The sequence below is a fragment of the Vicugna pacos genome, chromosome 23 (genome assembly GCF_048564905.1).
Source record: "Vicugna pacos chromosome 23, VicPac4, whole genome shotgun sequence".
Taxonomy (NCBI): Eukaryota; Metazoa; Chordata; class Mammalia; order Artiodactyla; family Camelidae; genus Vicugna; species Vicugna pacos.
This window is the reverse complement of record NC_133009.1, coordinates 31137391-31155624: the sequence shown is the minus strand read 5'-3', so window position 1 is coordinate 31155624 and position 18234 is coordinate 31137391. Positions and strand designations below refer to the sequence as shown.

Here is an 18234-nt window from a genome sequence, read left to right as displayed (position 1 = left end):
CCATGAGATCTTAGTCATGATAATATATTATAGTACTGCTCTATGTTTCTGCCCGCAAAGTAAAATTTTTGATACATTATATATCACATGGTTCCTGTATTAACCCAGGTGCTCTGAGAAGCAGATGCCAGGATAATATAAATGTGCAAGAGATTTATTATGGAAATGCCTGTAGGGAAAAATGAGGAGGCAGTCAGTATCAGACAATGATGCCAGTCTGATCCCAAGTGAAGGAAAGGAAGAGAGCAGAGGAAGGTGGGATAGAAGTGGCACTGTAGCTCTAAGGAGAGTTCCACGAGGCTGCTAGCTAGTCATCCTTCAGAGAGAGGAGCTCTGTGTCTCCCGGGGATGCACTTGGCCTTGACACCCCTGTCACACTCCGTCATTGGGAGGGAGCAGCCTGGGAAAATGAGACCTCAGTTCAAGTCCTGGGATGGATTTAAAGATGCAACCACACAGCCAGTCAGTCATGCCCCCTACAACTGGAGATCAGAGAGACACGTTCTCATGGCCACCAAAACTCCTATCAAAAAAAAAAAAACAGGAAACGGATGCATGGTTTGTTTTTAATTGTTCTTTGTGTTCTATCTATTCCTGAAATGAAATGACTTCTATTTTTATTATGCATCAATCGGAACCAAATCATGGTAACAGAAATATTCCCAGAAGCAGATGCTACACTAGCACAAATAGCAAGTTAACCACACATGTGAAAGAGACTGCAAAATACAAACATGAGTATATGCTACTAACCCAAATTAAAAGTAAACTAAAATGTCTATTGGCAGCTTCTCCCAAATTCTCAAGACCAATCCAATATCACCCAATAGGAAGGAAATCTTGACAGAAGGGAAATTAAAGTGGAAAGAGATAATAGGTCAAGATGAAAATATCTTACTTTTGTAAAATTGATCAAAATATCTGACCATGTGAACACTTTGTTAGGGCCACTCACAGGTCTTGGAAGGGAGCCTTGAAAATGAGAAGGCCTGAAGATTCATCTTCATTAAATTCATAGTTAATCTATCCCATGAGCAGGTTAAATGTCTAACTAAATTCTCTTTTGAATTTAATTTTTAGAGGGAGTAAAATATGAGAAGTTAGAGTACTCAGAAAAGGGCAAAGGATCACTAGGTCATTGCTATGGGAAAGTGACTTGAGAGTCTCCGCTATCCAGTTCCTGATTTATGGAAAGCAGCAAAATATGATGCAATAGTGAGATAAGCGTTGGAAGAACAGAAGGACAATAAAACAGTTCATGTGATTGCCAGGGGATGAGTAATCATACAGTGGGTTGTAATTGCATGTGTGTGTGTGTGTGTGTGTGTATGTGTGTATTTCTGTGCAGTGGAATCTACAAGTTGTTCTGAAGCTCCTGCAGTAGGAACATCAGTTTTAACTGTGCACATTTAAATTTCTAGTTGAAACATGAGTATTTCAATCCCTTGGTATTGTCCCCAAACTTTCCTTACTGAGTATTTTTATTACCCAGGATGTTTTGACGTCTTCTGCTACTACGTTCTACATAAAAGAAAAAAAAACTGAAGAAATAGGAAAGCTATGATAAGATGACAAAGACTGAAAGAATAGAAAGCAAATATTAAAGCAAAAACAGTGTTTTAATAAATAGTTATTTTATCATTATATAAATATTTTCAAAATAATTATTAGAAGAGCAAAAGCTATAAAATAATGGGTCAAGAGAAATTACACAGAAGAGAATCTGATAAATTAATAGGGTTGTGTTGGAACGGAATTTAGCAGTAATCAAAACCAGACTCTTACTTTATACAGCAATACCCACTACTTCTCTTTGAAATTGACACAAACTCTTCATGAGCTCAAAATAACTTTCTGAATACAAGGGTTACCCATCCCTGCAGCAGTTTGCTTTAGGAGAATGTGGAATAAACTCTGAATATTAACCTTTAAGTTGATAGAAAACCATCTTCTTGTGAAAGTTTAAATAAAGTCTTTCTTAGAGACAGAGAAATAAGGTGGCTGACCCTGCGAGGCTTCTTCTAACCCCAGGAGTGTAAGTAATAAAAGAAGAAAAGATCAGAGAATTGTGAGTGCAAAATCAAGAGCTTCACTTCTATACAGTGTTTTCATGGACAGAGTTCAGAGATAGAGTATAGCTATTAAAGGAGATATCTATCAAAATAAGGCATCTTTTAAAAAGATGTAAAACAGGTATAAGACAGACATACGCCTCTCCAGTTTTATTCACTCTCACTAGAAAAGAATGCCTGACATACCTGTAGATCTTGGTAGCTTGTGACTGCCCATCCACATATATGCTAGTCACTGTGTCGGTCATTATTTGTAACTAATAACCACTTATGTTAAGGTAGCTTTTTTCCTGAAATATCATAAAACATTTAATAGCTAAAGCAAATTAAATTTTATAACTTGTGTGGACATTTTTTTATATAACCCAAGGCTTCTATTTTCATGAAGAAGTCTTATCCCAAAACCAAAAAAGCTGAATGAGAATGAAAAATTCGTGCTGTACCCAGGGCTCTTATTTCTTCGGTTATTTTATCACAAGGAGAATAACTAAAACAGTCCTTAAGGTACTCAAAACCCTAGTGGAAGATAATTAGTCTATGGGACAGAGGATGAATAGAAGAAAGATACGTTACTTCATGAGGCTCAGTCAACACCATGTTTATGGATTAACAGGTCCACTGAAAACACTCGAGTATTAAAATACAAGATTTCCAATGTATGTAGATATTTCATAATCACAGAACACAAACCAAGGATTTTGAGTTCCACTGTGGTTAAGTTTTATTTATTTGAGTATGCCATTGTTTCATGTTCTTCCAGAGCAAATGCATGCCTTGGTCTAACTATAATAATGAAAAGTTAAGAGAATTTACACTAGATTTTGCAATAAAAGATTATGGTGATAGATAAATTGACAGATTGAGATAGATAATTGATTGATAGAAAGAGACACACAGAGGGGTAGGTGTATATTTAGATGGATATGTAGATATGAATGTTGACACTTAACCTAGATACATACACACATACATGCATAGAAATTATAAGTAGTTTCTGGATTAATTTAAATAGTTAATACCAGCCTATTTCAATTCTACCTCTTCTATTCAATTATATAAAGCATTTATTCTTGCCAGAATCTTGTAAGTGGAAACAAAACCCATTCCCTCCACTCCAGGATACAGCCTCATACTCTATGCAGCCTTCATCAGCATGAATGTAGCTGGTAAGAGGTAAACGACTCCTCCTGGACTGATAATTTATTCTTTCTATGCATTGCCCTCCCCCACCCCAATTATTATGTGAGATGAGCAGTGGGACTTGAAGTTGGGTCTCAAAACATCAACTAAACAAACAGAATTGCAGGGCAGCTCCCCATACACGGCCTGGTAACCAGCACTCTTTACAGAGTCTCTCCAAGCTCCTGTCCATCATACACATACACATGGTGAACCCTCCATCCCCTCTAGTATTATTTCCCCAAGCTATTTCATCAAATGCAGGAGATTGCTTATTTTTCATTAGCTAACCTATTTTATCTTCCGTGGGAAGAAAAATTGGCAATACCAGAGGATACAGTATTTCTCTGAAAGATCACTTTGTCCAGGACAAACTCATTACTTTTTCATTGTAATTTTACAGCATTACAGATTTCCTTTCTGAACAGTGAACACTTCTATCACATATGCCTTTTTTCTTTCAGTGTGGGTGGAGAAGAGTTGAAACAATACTCTGCAAAGAAAATGCTCAACACACAGACCAAAGTTAGCTTTATCTCTGATGAACCAAACCAAATTTATATAATCATGACAACTTTAACACATGTCTTCTACAATAGAGAATTAATCCATTCTATCATTTTGGCAAAAAATGTTTTGGAGGAGTAATGTGTTGAGTAAAGACTACAATGTTCAGCTAAACACAGGAAGAAGTGTCCACAAAATAAAATAAACTGTTCCAAATGATTTCAGGTCAAACATCCAACAGATGCAAGACTAGAAAGTCTTGTGAATAGAGAACTCTGAAATGTGACCTTGGTTTCACTTAAGTATTGACTCTACAAAAAAAAAAAATGGAAGGAAGGAAGAAAAGAAAAGAAAGTAAGTTAATTAATTACTGGTATCTTGATATCTAAACCAAAATGTGTTCAATTCCCAAATCTATCAGCTTAAAGTAAAAGTTTATTTGGTAAGCATGTCTAAAAGATAGTAGCTGTTCTTTCTGTTTTAATATTGTCAAAATATCCACTAAAATAATTAAGGAACAGACACGGCATAGAGATAGTGATATATCACTTGTAGAGTAAATTCTCCGAGAAAGCGAAAAGAGGCCTACACAAAACTAGATGTGTCTCTGAAGAATCTACAAGTTTTAATAATAATGTAAGTCTAAATTAAATTCACCTTTTACCTATAGATTCAAATGCAGAATTAAACCTGTTGGAGCAGGGCCTTTAGAAGAGTAACTGGGACATAGCATGCCTTTAATACATGTTAGCTATTTTTGATATTATTGTTATTTCAGGTTTGAAATCTTAATTTTTCTCATATTCAATCTATTTTGAAAGAAAAAACTATTTATTGTGGAATAAATTATTCTGTGTGCCTAAATCTATCACAATGTATTCATTTTAGCCAAAATACATCTTTCCTATGTCATTTATTTATTCATTCTTCCTTTTGTTATTTTCTTCTTTCTTTCAAACTGATATTGATCTCTTCGGGAAAGGCAATTTTTCTTAGCTTATAAGGATAAAAAAATAAATGTGACTTTTCAGCTTTATATCAAATAATTTACAGTTAGAACAGGGAAATGTAGCAAGAGGAACACAAAGATATGGTTTTAGAATATGAAACAATTTATTAGCAATGCCTTATTTGATCAAGTCTTCCTCATGGTAATAAACGTGTCTCTTTTTATAATGGGAAATGTTTTATCTTCAAATTCCTCACTCTTTGTTTTGCAAGCGCACAGTCATATAACTGAAACAGATAGAAAAAAGAGATTTCTCATTAGGTAGCATCATATGTTAGGAGCTCTACATGACCTAGTTCATTGTTTCTGTCTCGATAAATAATCGCTAGCGTTCTCTTTCTCTTTCTTCCAATGTTTCATGAAATTAATTCTGAATAAAGCATCCTTTCATATTAATTAGCAGAAAGTAGGACCAGCTTGTTAAGAGGCGGAAGCAAAACTATACATAAGAATACAGCTGAAACCATCATTCGTTAATTATTAACTTTCTAGTCCTGGACAGTTTCAAATAGTAGTTTGCTCTCAATTACCTGGTTATTCTCATCTCTTAAATCCATATTATGTATTAGAGTGGTCTCTTTACTATAAAATACATGTATGACAGTGGCCTTTATTTAATAACTGATAATTGAACTTCATGTATTAATCATTCCATATACAATTACAGCACAGATCAATAGAATTTAATGAGCTCTATTCAGTCAGTGAAATAGCTATAAATAATTCATGTCTGAAAATGAACTGTTTTAAGTTAATCAAGCTATTAGGATCATTTTCTAAAATAAATTATGAGACAAAGACAATATATCTTAAAAAATGAACAATCTCTGCAATAAGATCTGGCACTCATGTGCAGTAAGGACATTAGATCAAGTAGAAAATATCAAATATGTTTTTCAAGTACTTTAGTTCAAATCTATCACACAAATACAAAATACATATTATTTTTATTAAATATTTTATGAAATATGTTTAGTATTTCTATTCCAGTTTCACAATTTTTTAGAGTGAGTTTGTAGAAGACAAGACTTATTTTTCAAATTTATACCCTATGTGCTTTTTAAAAGGCATCTAGAAAATATTAAAGTTTGTAGAAAGAATTATTTTTACTTAAAAAATTAAATTAATTCAAATAATAATGTCATATTGTATTCCTCATGTTTTCTATTTTCCACTTCACTCTGTGGTAAATCTTCTAGATCTATCTTAAGATCTATTATTAATTATTAGTCATATTTTAACTAATTATCTTTTCAATTAGGTCTGTACTATGTAATCCTTCTCTTTAGCCTATCCATTACATTTTTATTTTCTTAGAAGACATTTTTAAATAAATATATCTTTTTTAGAATAGATTTCAATTTATAGAAAAGTTGCAAAAATACCACACTGTTTCCATATATCCTTTATTATTAACATCAAGCAATAGTAAATTTCTATTGAGAAAAATCAATATTTTACTCAGATTTCCTTAGTTTTTACCTAATGCTATTTTTCTGTTCTAGGATTCTATTCAGGATATCATATTACATTTAGTTATTATGTCTCCTGAAGCTTGTCTTGGCTGTAATGATTTATTCATTGAATTTTAAATTTTAATAACTATATATAACTATATTTATGTTTTAAAATGTTATGTGATTTTTTTCTAGTATGTCTACTCTACATGTGCTTTATTAACAGGTGACCTATAAACTCCCATCCAGATTCAGAATTCAAAGTCTTCAAAAACTTAATAAGTTATTAAGTAAAGAGATTGGATAATGACAAGACTATAGTTTTACTAACATTACATATTAGTAATATTAATTAAAAATTAGTAAAATTAATTAAAAATTACTAATATTACTAGATTACCTGTATTCAGGAAAACATGGATTCTAAAATGGTTTAAACAATCATATTTTATGCTCAAACTTTTTGGAACAGTAGTGATTCTAGGTACAGTCATTTGCAAAGATTTGATCACATTATTTGTAGTAAAATCGTGGTTTTGAAAACCAGTTTTGCATCAATAATGCTTTTTCTTTTTTCTACAGAAAAATTTTAAATATAATACATAATTAGCTTTTATTATAATTTTTATTACAGCAAATATATTTTCTAAGCTCTGAAACATTGTATATTATTGCTTTTTATTACAATGAATTTGACTACATAATTTATATCTCCTCATTACAAAATAAGTTTGAAGACATTTGAAGATCCAATTTCTTACCTCTGAAAAAATAACCACTACCATCATTATTAGAAAAACTGAAATGCTTGATTACAGATAATTGGTCATAGTTTAAAATGGATTTAACTAGGATTATAATTATAATTTAGGAAACAATGTGCAAAAGTATAAGAAAAATAGTATTTTCCTCAATTCCAATTTTGTATTTCTTTATAAAATTAAAGTAAGTCTATTGCTACCTCCTAAGAAAAATCACCAAAAACAGCCATGTAAATAGATCAAACTAGATATTTAGACTGACGGAAAGAGGGAATATATTTCCACAAAGTAAAAAAATGTATGATCCTTGAATTAATTAAAAGTACTGAAAAACAATTAAAATGTTTTGAAGACAAAAGGTAGTAGTTAAGCATTTTTTTTTTCCCTTCTTTTCAGGGAGACTCTTTCGAAACCCCTTCCCCAATGGAAATTACTTCCCTTTCTCAAAATTTCCATTGGACACATCTTAAGTTTTGCTCTTAACATTCATTTCACATTTTATATAGTTAACTATCTTCTCTATATTTTATTTATTTTAGTATTATTTTCAACTTAAATATTTCTTTACATCATTTTTTCTTAAGATTTTCATATTAGTTCGTTATTTCTGATTACTTATACACACTCATTAAATAAGCTTTGTATGTTTTCAAATATGTTTGTAGAACTGTAAACTCTATACAATGTTCACAAAAGGAAAAATCTATATCCTCATGAATTTGAAATCAGGGTTTATTTTTTATTACTAATTTATTGGTTGGCAAAATGCATTAAATGAATTAGTTATTAGAAATGTATGCATTTCTTCCTTAACTGATCATTTATTTTATCATTTGGTGTCTTCTGAACATTAGCAAAGAATCTCAGAACATGACATGTTGGTACATTTGATAGATCATGAACTGCTTTCAGCATCACATGCCATGTTGGCAATTAATGCAGGATATATTTCATCACAGATGAATAGAGCTCCACACTAAATCCAAAGACAAGATCAGTAAGTCTAATTACTTTCAAAAAGTGGCCTCTGATTGTTTTTTTATCATGCTCTGTACAATTTAAGAAGGAAACAGAGCTGGTGTGGATACTACAGTGCCACCAACTCTTCCAGATCTGCATAGATTGTTTGTGTGAATAGAACTAGTATTCTCAAGGCATCTTAAATTCAAAGTAACAGAAACCAGTTCTATGTTGATCAAGAAAGAAAAGGAGGATTTCCAGTCAAGATGGTGGAGTAGTAAGACCACAAGCTCACCTCTTCTCACAACTACAACAAAAGCATAACTGACTGCTAAACAACCATCAAGATAAAAAAAGACTGGAACCTAGCAAAAAAGATCTTCAACTAGAAACATAAAGAGGAAACCATAGCAGGATGGTAGGAGGGATATGCTTGTGGTATAACTGGGCTCCATACCGCCCAGGTGGGAGACCCACAAACTGAAGAATAATTAAGTCGCAGAGGCCCTCCCACAGGAGTGAGAGTTCTGAGCCCCAAGTCAGGCTCCCCAGCCTGGGGTTCTGACATTGGGAGGAGGAGACCCCAGAACATCTTGTTTTGAAGGCCAGCAGGGCTGAACTCCAGGAGCCCCAAGGGATTGAGGGAAACAGTGACTTCACTCTCTTGGGAAGCACGTACAGAATCTTATGCATGCAGGGTCCAAGGGCAAAGGCAGTGATTCCATAGGAACCTGGGCCCATATAGCCTGCTGGTTTGGAAAGTTCTCCCGGGGAGGGAGGGTGCAGCTGTGGCTCACCCTCAGAACATGAAAGCTGGTGGCAGACTTTCGGGGAGTGCTCATCTACGTGAGCTTTCTGGGTCATTAGCACCAAAGCCTAGCTCCACCCAAAAGCCAGTAGGCATAAGTGCTGGGAAGCCTCAGGCCAAACAACATACTGGGTGAGAATGCAGCCCCACCCAGCGGCAGACTTCCTAAGCCACAGCCACCTCTAGACATGCCTTACCCGCTAGGGGACCAGGACCAAGCTCCACCCAGCAGTGGGCAGGCACCTATTCCTCCTGCCAGGAAACCTGCATAAGCCTCTAGTCCAGCCTCATCCACCAGGGGGTAGATACCAGAAGTGAGTAAACAACAATCCCAAAGCCTGTGGAAAGAATCCACAAATGCACTCCAGACTCTACCACGGGACCATCTGGACATCGGCCTTTGTGTACTGCTGGGACGCATAGGACATATCCTACAGAGGGCCACTTCTCCACGGTCCGGAAACATAACTAACCTACTTCAAAATACAAATAGAAATCTAAACAATACGAGGCAGCAGAGGAATATCTTCAGGCCAAGGCACAAGATAAAATCTCAGAAGAAGAAATACGTGATGAGGAGATAGGCAACCTATCTGAGAAAGCATTAGAGTAATGATGGGGAAGATGTTTAGAGAATTTAGGAGGAGTATAGATACACAGAGGGAAGTTTTTACCAAAGAATTAGAAAATATAAAGCATACCTGAACAGAGTTGAAGAATACAATTACTGAAATGAGTAATACACTGGAAGGAACCAAGGAGAGACCAAATGAGGTGGAATAGATAAGTGAGCTAAAAGACAGATTAGTGGAAATCACTGCCACAGAACAGAAAAAAAAAAAAAAGAATGAAAAGAAATGAGGAGAGTTTGAGAGAACTCTGGAACAACATGAAGAACATTAATATTCACATTATAGGGTTCCCTGAAAGAGAAGAGAGATTGAAAAGACCTGAGAAAATATTTGAAAAGACAGTAACTAAAAAATTCCCTAACTTGGGAATGGAAACAGTCACCCAAGTCCAGGAGGTGCAGAGAGTTCCACACAGAATCAACTCAACGAGGAACACAATGAGGCACACAATAATCAAAACGACAAAAATTAAGGATAAGGAGAAAATATTAAAATCAGCAAGAGAAAAGCAACAAATAACATACAAGGGAATTCCCATAAGGTTATCAGCTGATTTTTCAGCAGAAACTCCATAGGCCATAAGGGAGTGGCACGATATATTTAAAATGATGAAAGGGAAAAGCTTATAACCAAGAATACTCTATCCAGCAAGGCTCTCATTCAGATTTGATGGAGAAATCAAAGGCTTCACAGATAAATAAAAGCTAAAAGATTTCAGCACCACAAAACCAGCTTTACAACAAATGTTAAAGGAACTTCCGTAGTCATCAAACCACAAGATAAGAGACACATGCACCCCAATGTTCATAGCAGCACTATTTACAATAGCCAAGACATGGAAATAACCTAAATGTCCATCAACAGATGACTGGATAAATAAGTTGTGGTATATTTATACAATGGATTACTACTCAGCTATAAAAAAGAATAAGATAATGCCATTTGCAGAAATATGGATGGACCTGGAGATCATCATGCTAAGTAAATTAAGCCAGAAAGAGAAAGAAAAAGTAAAATACCATATGGTATCACTTATATGTGGAATCTAAAAACAAACAAACAAACAAAAAACACCAAAAAAAACTTATTTAGAAAACAGAGATAGACTCACAGACACAGAAAACAAACTTATGGTTATGGGTGTGGAGAGGGATAAACTGGGAGTTTGGAATTTTCAGATACTAACTACTATATATAAAATAGATAAACAACAAGGACCTACTGTACAGCATAGGGGACTATATTCAATATCTTGTAGTAACCTTTAATGAGAAAGAATATGAAAAGGAATGTGTATATATGCATAAGCAAATCACTCTGCTGTACACTAGAAACTAGCACAACATTGTAAATCAACTGTACTTCAATTCAAGAAAGAAAGAAAAAAAGAACAGGATGTATTATAGTTACATAGAGGTTTAGACACAGTGCAAGTCAAAGATACAGTGGGGCCACAATGGACACTATAATAGTGGTAAAAGAAATAACTTGCTCTCTATTTCCCACCTTTATTTCTTTCTGTATCTGTTTGTTTTTTTTTCCTTGCTCTAAATGGATCTCTCCAATTCCAAAACACATGTTGAAAAGTGATCGTGAACATCTTACAAATTTATGTCACTTCCATTCAAGAAACTATCTAATCTGAGGCTAGACTCTCACATTCTAGAGCACAAATTCCCAAGCAAAGAACCCTAATTGGCACAGCCTCCAGAGACTGGTTCCTTAGGCTGCTAGGCCTAACTCAAGGCTAAGTTACATTGTGCTACCCAGGCTTCCAAGAGTTGTTACAACAATGTGTCAATCTGCAAATGCAGAGACAGCCGCAGAAAAGGTGTACATCAAAAAGGCCTGGACAGACCATCCACTAGTTATATACTACAAAACTAAGTAGCTTCAATAATTTTCTCATTTTGGGGTATTTTTCAAAGAACCATTCCCAGATTGAGGTTGGTAGATCTTTATTTTATCCTGTTGAGACAGGAGGGAAAGGGGGAGGGCACAACCATTAAAAGAATGACATACAATTAGCACCAAGATGGGAAAATTCAACTCCCAGTAGACCTTGAGCTTCTGTATATGCTCACTGTAATACAACAGCATGCTAAATGGCACTCCCACAGGTGCCATGAGAGTTTCAAGGCTGACCACAAACGGTCAAAAAGTGGGTAATGGCAAAATTCCTGGGAATCCAGCTGCTTCCCCAAAGTAGTTGGAATAATCCTCCCACTTGCTAGCATATGACGTTACCGTAAAACCTAACAACCCCACAGCTTGTGGTCACTCTCTCTGGCCTTCTAGGATGACCTGCACTCTGCTATGGAGTATATATAAATCATCTGAATGAATCTGTCTTCACCCTACTATGGCTCACTCTTGAATTCTTTCCTATGTGAAGCCAGGACCCTCACTCAATGGGGCATGTCCCAGGGACTCTCCTGGGACCTGGGACATGGCCCTCCTCTCCTGCCCCATTTTTCCTGTATCATTACATTATCAGCATGAATTCTTGGTGCAATGAAAAACCCAACAGTTAGGTGGATATTTCACCAGAAATCAGAAATCCTCAGAGAGCACTCAGATGTAAGTAAGCAACCTGGGTCCCCTTCCTTTCAAATTCAAATAGAATGTATAAATGTAAATGTAAAAAATGGATAAAGCGTATGTTCAAAAACCCTTTGCAATCTAGGTATTTTTCTATCATATGATCATTAATTTTGAAAAATATTTTTAGAAAGAATTCAAATATTAAAATAATTATAAAGACAAATGCTTCCAGTAGTTTAGTACAGGAAAAATAAACTATGAAGAATAAAATTCTAAAATCAACTTGTTCTTCTTGATAGAAAGAATTTTTGTCTAGGTTTAGGTAAGATCATGGACTCTGGAGCTGGACTTTCTAAGTTCAAGTCCCAGTTCAACACATACTAGCTGCATGAATTTTAGGAAACAGGACAATTTGTGTCTCAGTGGTTTCAACTGGAAAACTAAGATGGCAGTGATATCTGTTGCACAGGATTATAGCAAACATTAAATACTTCATAGAGGTAAAGAGATGTGAATGGTGTCTGGAATATGGAAAATGTTCAATAAATGTTAGCAATTCCATTATGAAATGTTACTCTGATGAATCACAAATACATATAATCACCACTGATCATTTATTTAAGGTTCATTTCCACATGTGTCCTTATGACATCTAAAAATAATCCTCAAAACGAAATATAGTTTATTTTGTCCTCTTCTCCCAAGCAAGCTGTCTTCCTCAACGATGCCAACATCGTGTCTGTCAGTACATTTCAAACACCAGAGTCATGTTGTCATGTTTGTCTCTTCCTTTTTCCTTGATCAGCACGTCATATGAATTCTCTGATGATCACAGCGATCTTATGTAGTACATGATACATCTAAGGTGATCAGGAAATATTTACCTAATGAATTGAGAAAAAGTAAAAATATTTTTTTCCTCATTATATCTTAATGCCAGTTTCCTTATGTAGATTTTAAAATTGACCCCAAAGAAATTAATGACACAAAGAGCAAGGTGGCCCATTTCCAATCAGTATGTAAAAAACAAAAGGCACTTTTCAGAAATTCAATTTTGGTAACAGCTAATCCAAGAACTAAAGGAGGGGGAAACAAGAGAGGGAGAACATCTCTGTCCGTCCCTCACTTTGGGCTTTGCCTGGGTTTCCACACAGATGACAAAAGACTGGTGATCATGCTGTGTTTCGTGGTGATTACAGAGCCTAATGAATGACAGACGGACAGGACAGTGAGAGCTCTGTAATGAGGGTATTCAGGTGACCGGCAGTCAAGCAGAGCCAGGAGCCCTCCCAGGAACTGAGTGCCACAAGGGAAGATTTGTCAGAAGGGACAGGGCTTTTTTTCCTTTACCATTTCATTAAGTAATTATGAAAGGTTTGTCAGGACTGCAGCCCAGCAGACACAGATTCAAGGAGCACTTGCATGGTGTTCCGCCCGACTACAAAACAGAGGAGGCTTATCAAACAAGGCAGAAACCATGACGGTGACAGTTAGTTCCATGAACTGTTGTATCAGGGGATTATAATTGGAGCTGGCAAGAAGGGTGCTTGGTTAAGTAAGGATTGGCTGGGGTTTGAAATAGTTGAGTAGTTACAAAGGTAATAACCTTGAGACACAAGGTTGCAGCTAGCAGATGTTTTAAAAACTGGCTGGTGTCCTTGGGTTGGGTATAGTTCACAGAAAGTTCAAGTTCTCAGTGGTGCAGGGACGTGCCTGAGACCAGGTCTTCAGTGGCCGCCCAATTCCTTCTTCTAGGTTTGAACTGTAATTACTCCATTGTAATTTCAATTTATTATCACTTTCTATTCAAAAGACATTTCATGGATAATTATGTATCTAGTAAATACATATGTAAACTTAAGGAAATATAATTAATTAGGCTGGAACTATGTATCAATTATTCCATAGAGACATTAGTTGATACTTATTTAATTATAATGAATTTAACTACCACAAAAATTAAATCATTGGCCTATACAATTTTATAAGTGGTTCTAAGGGGATCAAAAAGCATCGTAAGGGTAAGAAAGAGAGACATTCTCAATCTTTCAGAAGGTCTTTCTATAAGCAGTGACTGACTGGGAAAGAAGACTGTAATTAGAAGACTCTAACTTTAATCACAGGAAATGAAAGCCTAAATATTCTGTGTTCCACACATGTAAATGGCAAAAATTTTTTTTAAAGGTATGGTCCAGTTGTTTAACGCATTTTAATAACCCACTGATCCAGCTAACAGGTCCGTCCACACCCCTGGACTGAATGTATTTGTAATTCCTAGGCTACCAATATTTTCACCGAGGCTTATTGAAAAATATAAGGAAGAATTTGAAAGAAATTGCTTTTTTAATTTTAAATAAATTGCAACAAAAATGTTAAGGAGGAGCATTTACATGTGATGTATAACACCTTATACACGACCTTAGGGAAAGAACTTTATGGGTGTATAAACCTTAGCTCAAACATGGGAGCTGGTAGAATTTTATAATACCAACAAGGACACATAAACAATGTTAAACTATTAGCTGATTCTAAAACATATGGTGCGTAGTACAGGAAAATTATCTGAAATGTAACTATCGCACTCTAAGGAAGAAAAATTATGTCAAATGGGCCCAAATAGACAAGAAATTAGACATAAGTTTCAAGTATAGTTTGGTGGCAAAAATCAAATACTGTTTCAAGAAGCTTATCAAGCATCACAGTAACTTTTTAAAGGATTTGTTACTTTAAATGAAATAGTCACACAAGGAAATAGACTCTGCACACTCCTGACTTCCTTTTATCTTTATTTCTAAAAGGGATTTCTTTCTTTAAAGGAAACAGAGAACCAAACAAATATAGTCTTTTTCAGATGCTTCAAATTTGAATCTCTTCATAATGTCAATAATACAAGTTTTGAAATGAGTCCACACATTTAAATTCCTTCCGAAAAACACTGTGCAGGAGCTAATATGCCCTAGTAAAGCAGTCATCAATTTTATTCCTCCTTCTGTTTAGGTACTATAGGCAATGCAGAGGAAATGTGAAAATTGAGATGCATTCCTCACTCTCTAAAACTAAAATCAACATGTTAGATTCTTCAACAAAAGAGTTGCCAACATTTTTACAAAGTTGAAAAGTTCAAAGCATTCATATGAATGCTGGAAATAATTTAATTAAACGTATCCCATAGTGAACAGATACAACAGTAACTTCAATAAATGCTTTCATTTGGCTTAGACATAGATTACCCCATTATCCAGCTAAATAAAAGTACAGTATATTCTCATAGCATTTTTATTTTTGTGTATATGCAATTGTGACAAAGGTAAACTGTGGCAAGAAATGTGCTTGATTGTTGGAAGAACAGCAAGAAGGAGGGAGACTGGACCAGTGAGAGCTGTTAGCTCTCAGGACCTTGATGGCAGCCGTGGAAGAGGGGGATGACCACTAGATTAAGAAGACCAGAGCCTCACGGAGAAAATTCAGCTTTAAAAACCACACAGAGTAACTCAATGCCAACTCTCCCACAAGAGTTTACAATTATGTCTTCATATAGAAACTGATTTGGGCCAAATCATAAGAAACGCTTTCAAAATTACATCATTTGAAGTATTTAGAAGTTCTTATTGGAAAATATGTGTAAAGCCAACCTCCACTTTCCTACATTTTTTTAAAGCTCACACATATGGCTCAGTCAATTTATCCAACTCAGGCTTCCGTCCTTAAATCTGAAAGGGTATATTCACGTGCTTACTAGGTGCCTTGTGCATTTGGCATTGATTTACTCCTCAAGTCTGCTTCTTCCCTGGAATGTTCTATCTCTGAAACTGGTAGTGTCATTCAGTTGATCCGGACCCAAACTTGGAAACATTGTTGACTCATATCTTTCTCACATACTTAACAACTCACATAATCCAGCCTAAATGAATCGTAGCCTAAATCAAGTTACACCTCCCCTGCAGCAAGAGGCTTCTCACTGAGTTCCCTGCTTCTGCCTCATTCCCCCAACCCCACGCCCTGCCCAACTGCACGCCAGCCAACCCATTCTCCAGGTGAGATTATTTAATCTCCTGCTTGATACGCTTTTGGCTTCTCTTCTCACTGGGAATGTAACGGACATTGCCAGTCATGGACTTTAAGTCTCCACATGACCCTGCCTAACCCTGCTCACCTCTCTGACCTCCAATTCTACTGCTCTCACCCTGTCTTAGCAACGCCAGCCTCCTTTCTGAAGCTTGAACACGGCCAGCATGCTCAGCACACTTGAGGACTGGTGATGAGCACCCACTCCAGCAGATGTTACCGCACTTGCAACCCCATCACATCAGGCCCCTGCTTAGGTACTGTCTCCAGAAGAGGCCTTTCCTGATAATCCTTTCTACAACAGCACTCCTCTTACCTCCTTTCCCTTCATCCAAATGGATTTTCCCCCATGCAATCCTCATTGTCTGCTGTCATGTTGCTTTATTTATCTGTCTATTGTTGCATACTTTTCCTCCAGGAGGACAAGAACATTGTCTTGTCTCCTGATAATTAATGAGCTATGATGGCTTAAGAGGTACTATAGATTGAATTGTGTTCACAAAAAAATTCATATGTTGAAATTCTAACCCCTGTATCTCATCGAAATATGATCTTGTTTGGAAATAGGGTATAATTAGTTAAGATGAGGTCATACTGAAGTACAATGGGCCCCAATCCAATGTGACTGGTGTCCTTACAAACAGGAGAAATTTAGACACAAACAGACATACTAGGGAGAATGCCATGTGAAGATAAAGGCATTGGAATGATGCTTTTAAATGCCAAGAAATACCAGCTATTGCCAGCAAACCACCAGAAGCTAGGAAAGAAGCATGAAATAGTTTCTTCCTTACAGCCCTCAGAAGAAACCAATCCTGTGGACATCTTGACTTCTCTCCACCAGAACTGTGAGACAATAAATTACTCCTGCTTAAGCCACTCCACCTGTGCTACTTTGTTACAGCAGCAAACTAATACTAATACTAGTACCAATGAAAACTAATATATAATAATGATCTCAGGTTTCAGTTTAAACCCATCATGACCTCTTTTCCACTGGCATGGATATATCATAAGGGGAGCTACATGACAAGTGGAAGAAAATATTAAACACACCTAATAAAATACAAGACATTCCAATCTGGAGTGAACAAATACCTAAAATTTTCCCAAGTAAAGTCATAAGTCATTTTGTTTGTGTCCTTTAGCGGAGGTTACGTTTACCCTCATAGTTTCAACAGGAAGAACTGGAAATACTTTTGCCTTCAGGCAAGAGGAAGGTTAGATGCTGGTGTTTTTTCAGAGCAGTAGAATGTTCTAAGATACATGTTATATCCTCAGCGCCCCACAGTCAAAGTGAGAAATAAAGAAGACCAATACATTGTTTAAAGGCTGAGAGTAATACAAGACAATTACTCTTTGGTTACAAATTTTGTGTAACACAAAAAAGAAATTAATTACCTTTTCAAGCATAAAAGAAACATAATCATTTTGGAAAATCTAGAAATGAAGAGTATACAAATATTGTATGGTATAATAATAAATATAATCTCACTGCTCATAGACAGTGTGATAATAATTGAATAAAAATAATATTTAATTGTTTTAACTATTTTATGACATATCTTAAAATGTATGTTTTAAATGTAAACAATTTCTTTAAACATATACCTATGAGTTTACATTATAATTATTTGAATTTTCCATAATGTGGATAAAGTTTATTTTAATATCAGGGCACTAAAATAATTGAAAAAGTGTATCAATTATTTTAAATATCTGACCTGAAATTGCATAATTATTAAATTAAAAAAATAAAGCAAAAGAAAAGAAAATGGAGTAAATATCAAACCCTGAGGCTTAATATTTTTAAATCATTATTTTTATGTAAAACAGAAATATTTTCTACTAAAGGCTGATTAACTTCTTTTGGAGCAATAAGAAACAAGGGATACTCACCCTTTAAAGGACAGTAAGTACCATGTCACTGTGAACAACTGTCTCAGTACATCACTACAATGTAAGTGAAAAAATTAACAGAATTTAGATAAAAGAACACTGACTCAGAAGCATAACACACTATGGTTTACCAAACAAGTATGACTGTTCCCTTATTTTGAAATATATCAGATTACTCATTTTGAATTGAGAATAACCTCTATATTAGCAGGTAATAGAGGTCATAGTTTAGAATCTTTCATTAACCCTCTGAAATATTACTTCCATCAGTTTTCATTTTTATTAGCTTGAGTTAAATGCTTATTGACTTTTTCAAAAATAACAATGATTCCATTTTATGT

At 35.3% G+C, this 18234-nt stretch overlaps 1 long non-coding RNA gene across 1 annotated transcript in view; it reads right to left on the bottom strand.

Moving 5' to 3' along the window:
* Nucleotides 1-12524: 12524 nt before the first annotated feature.
* The window catches only part of LOC140688782 (uncharacterized), a 50221-nt gene continuing 44511 nt past the window's right edge, over nucleotides 12525-18234 (bottom strand). Inside the window, exons 2-3 of the long non-coding RNA XR_012063604.1 lie at nucleotides 17894-17947; nucleotides 12525-12813 (exon numbers count right to left, since the gene is read on the bottom strand). This is a non-coding gene — a long non-coding RNA (uncharacterized lncRNA). The remainder of the gene's footprint in view (nucleotides 12814-17893; nucleotides 17948-18234) is intronic.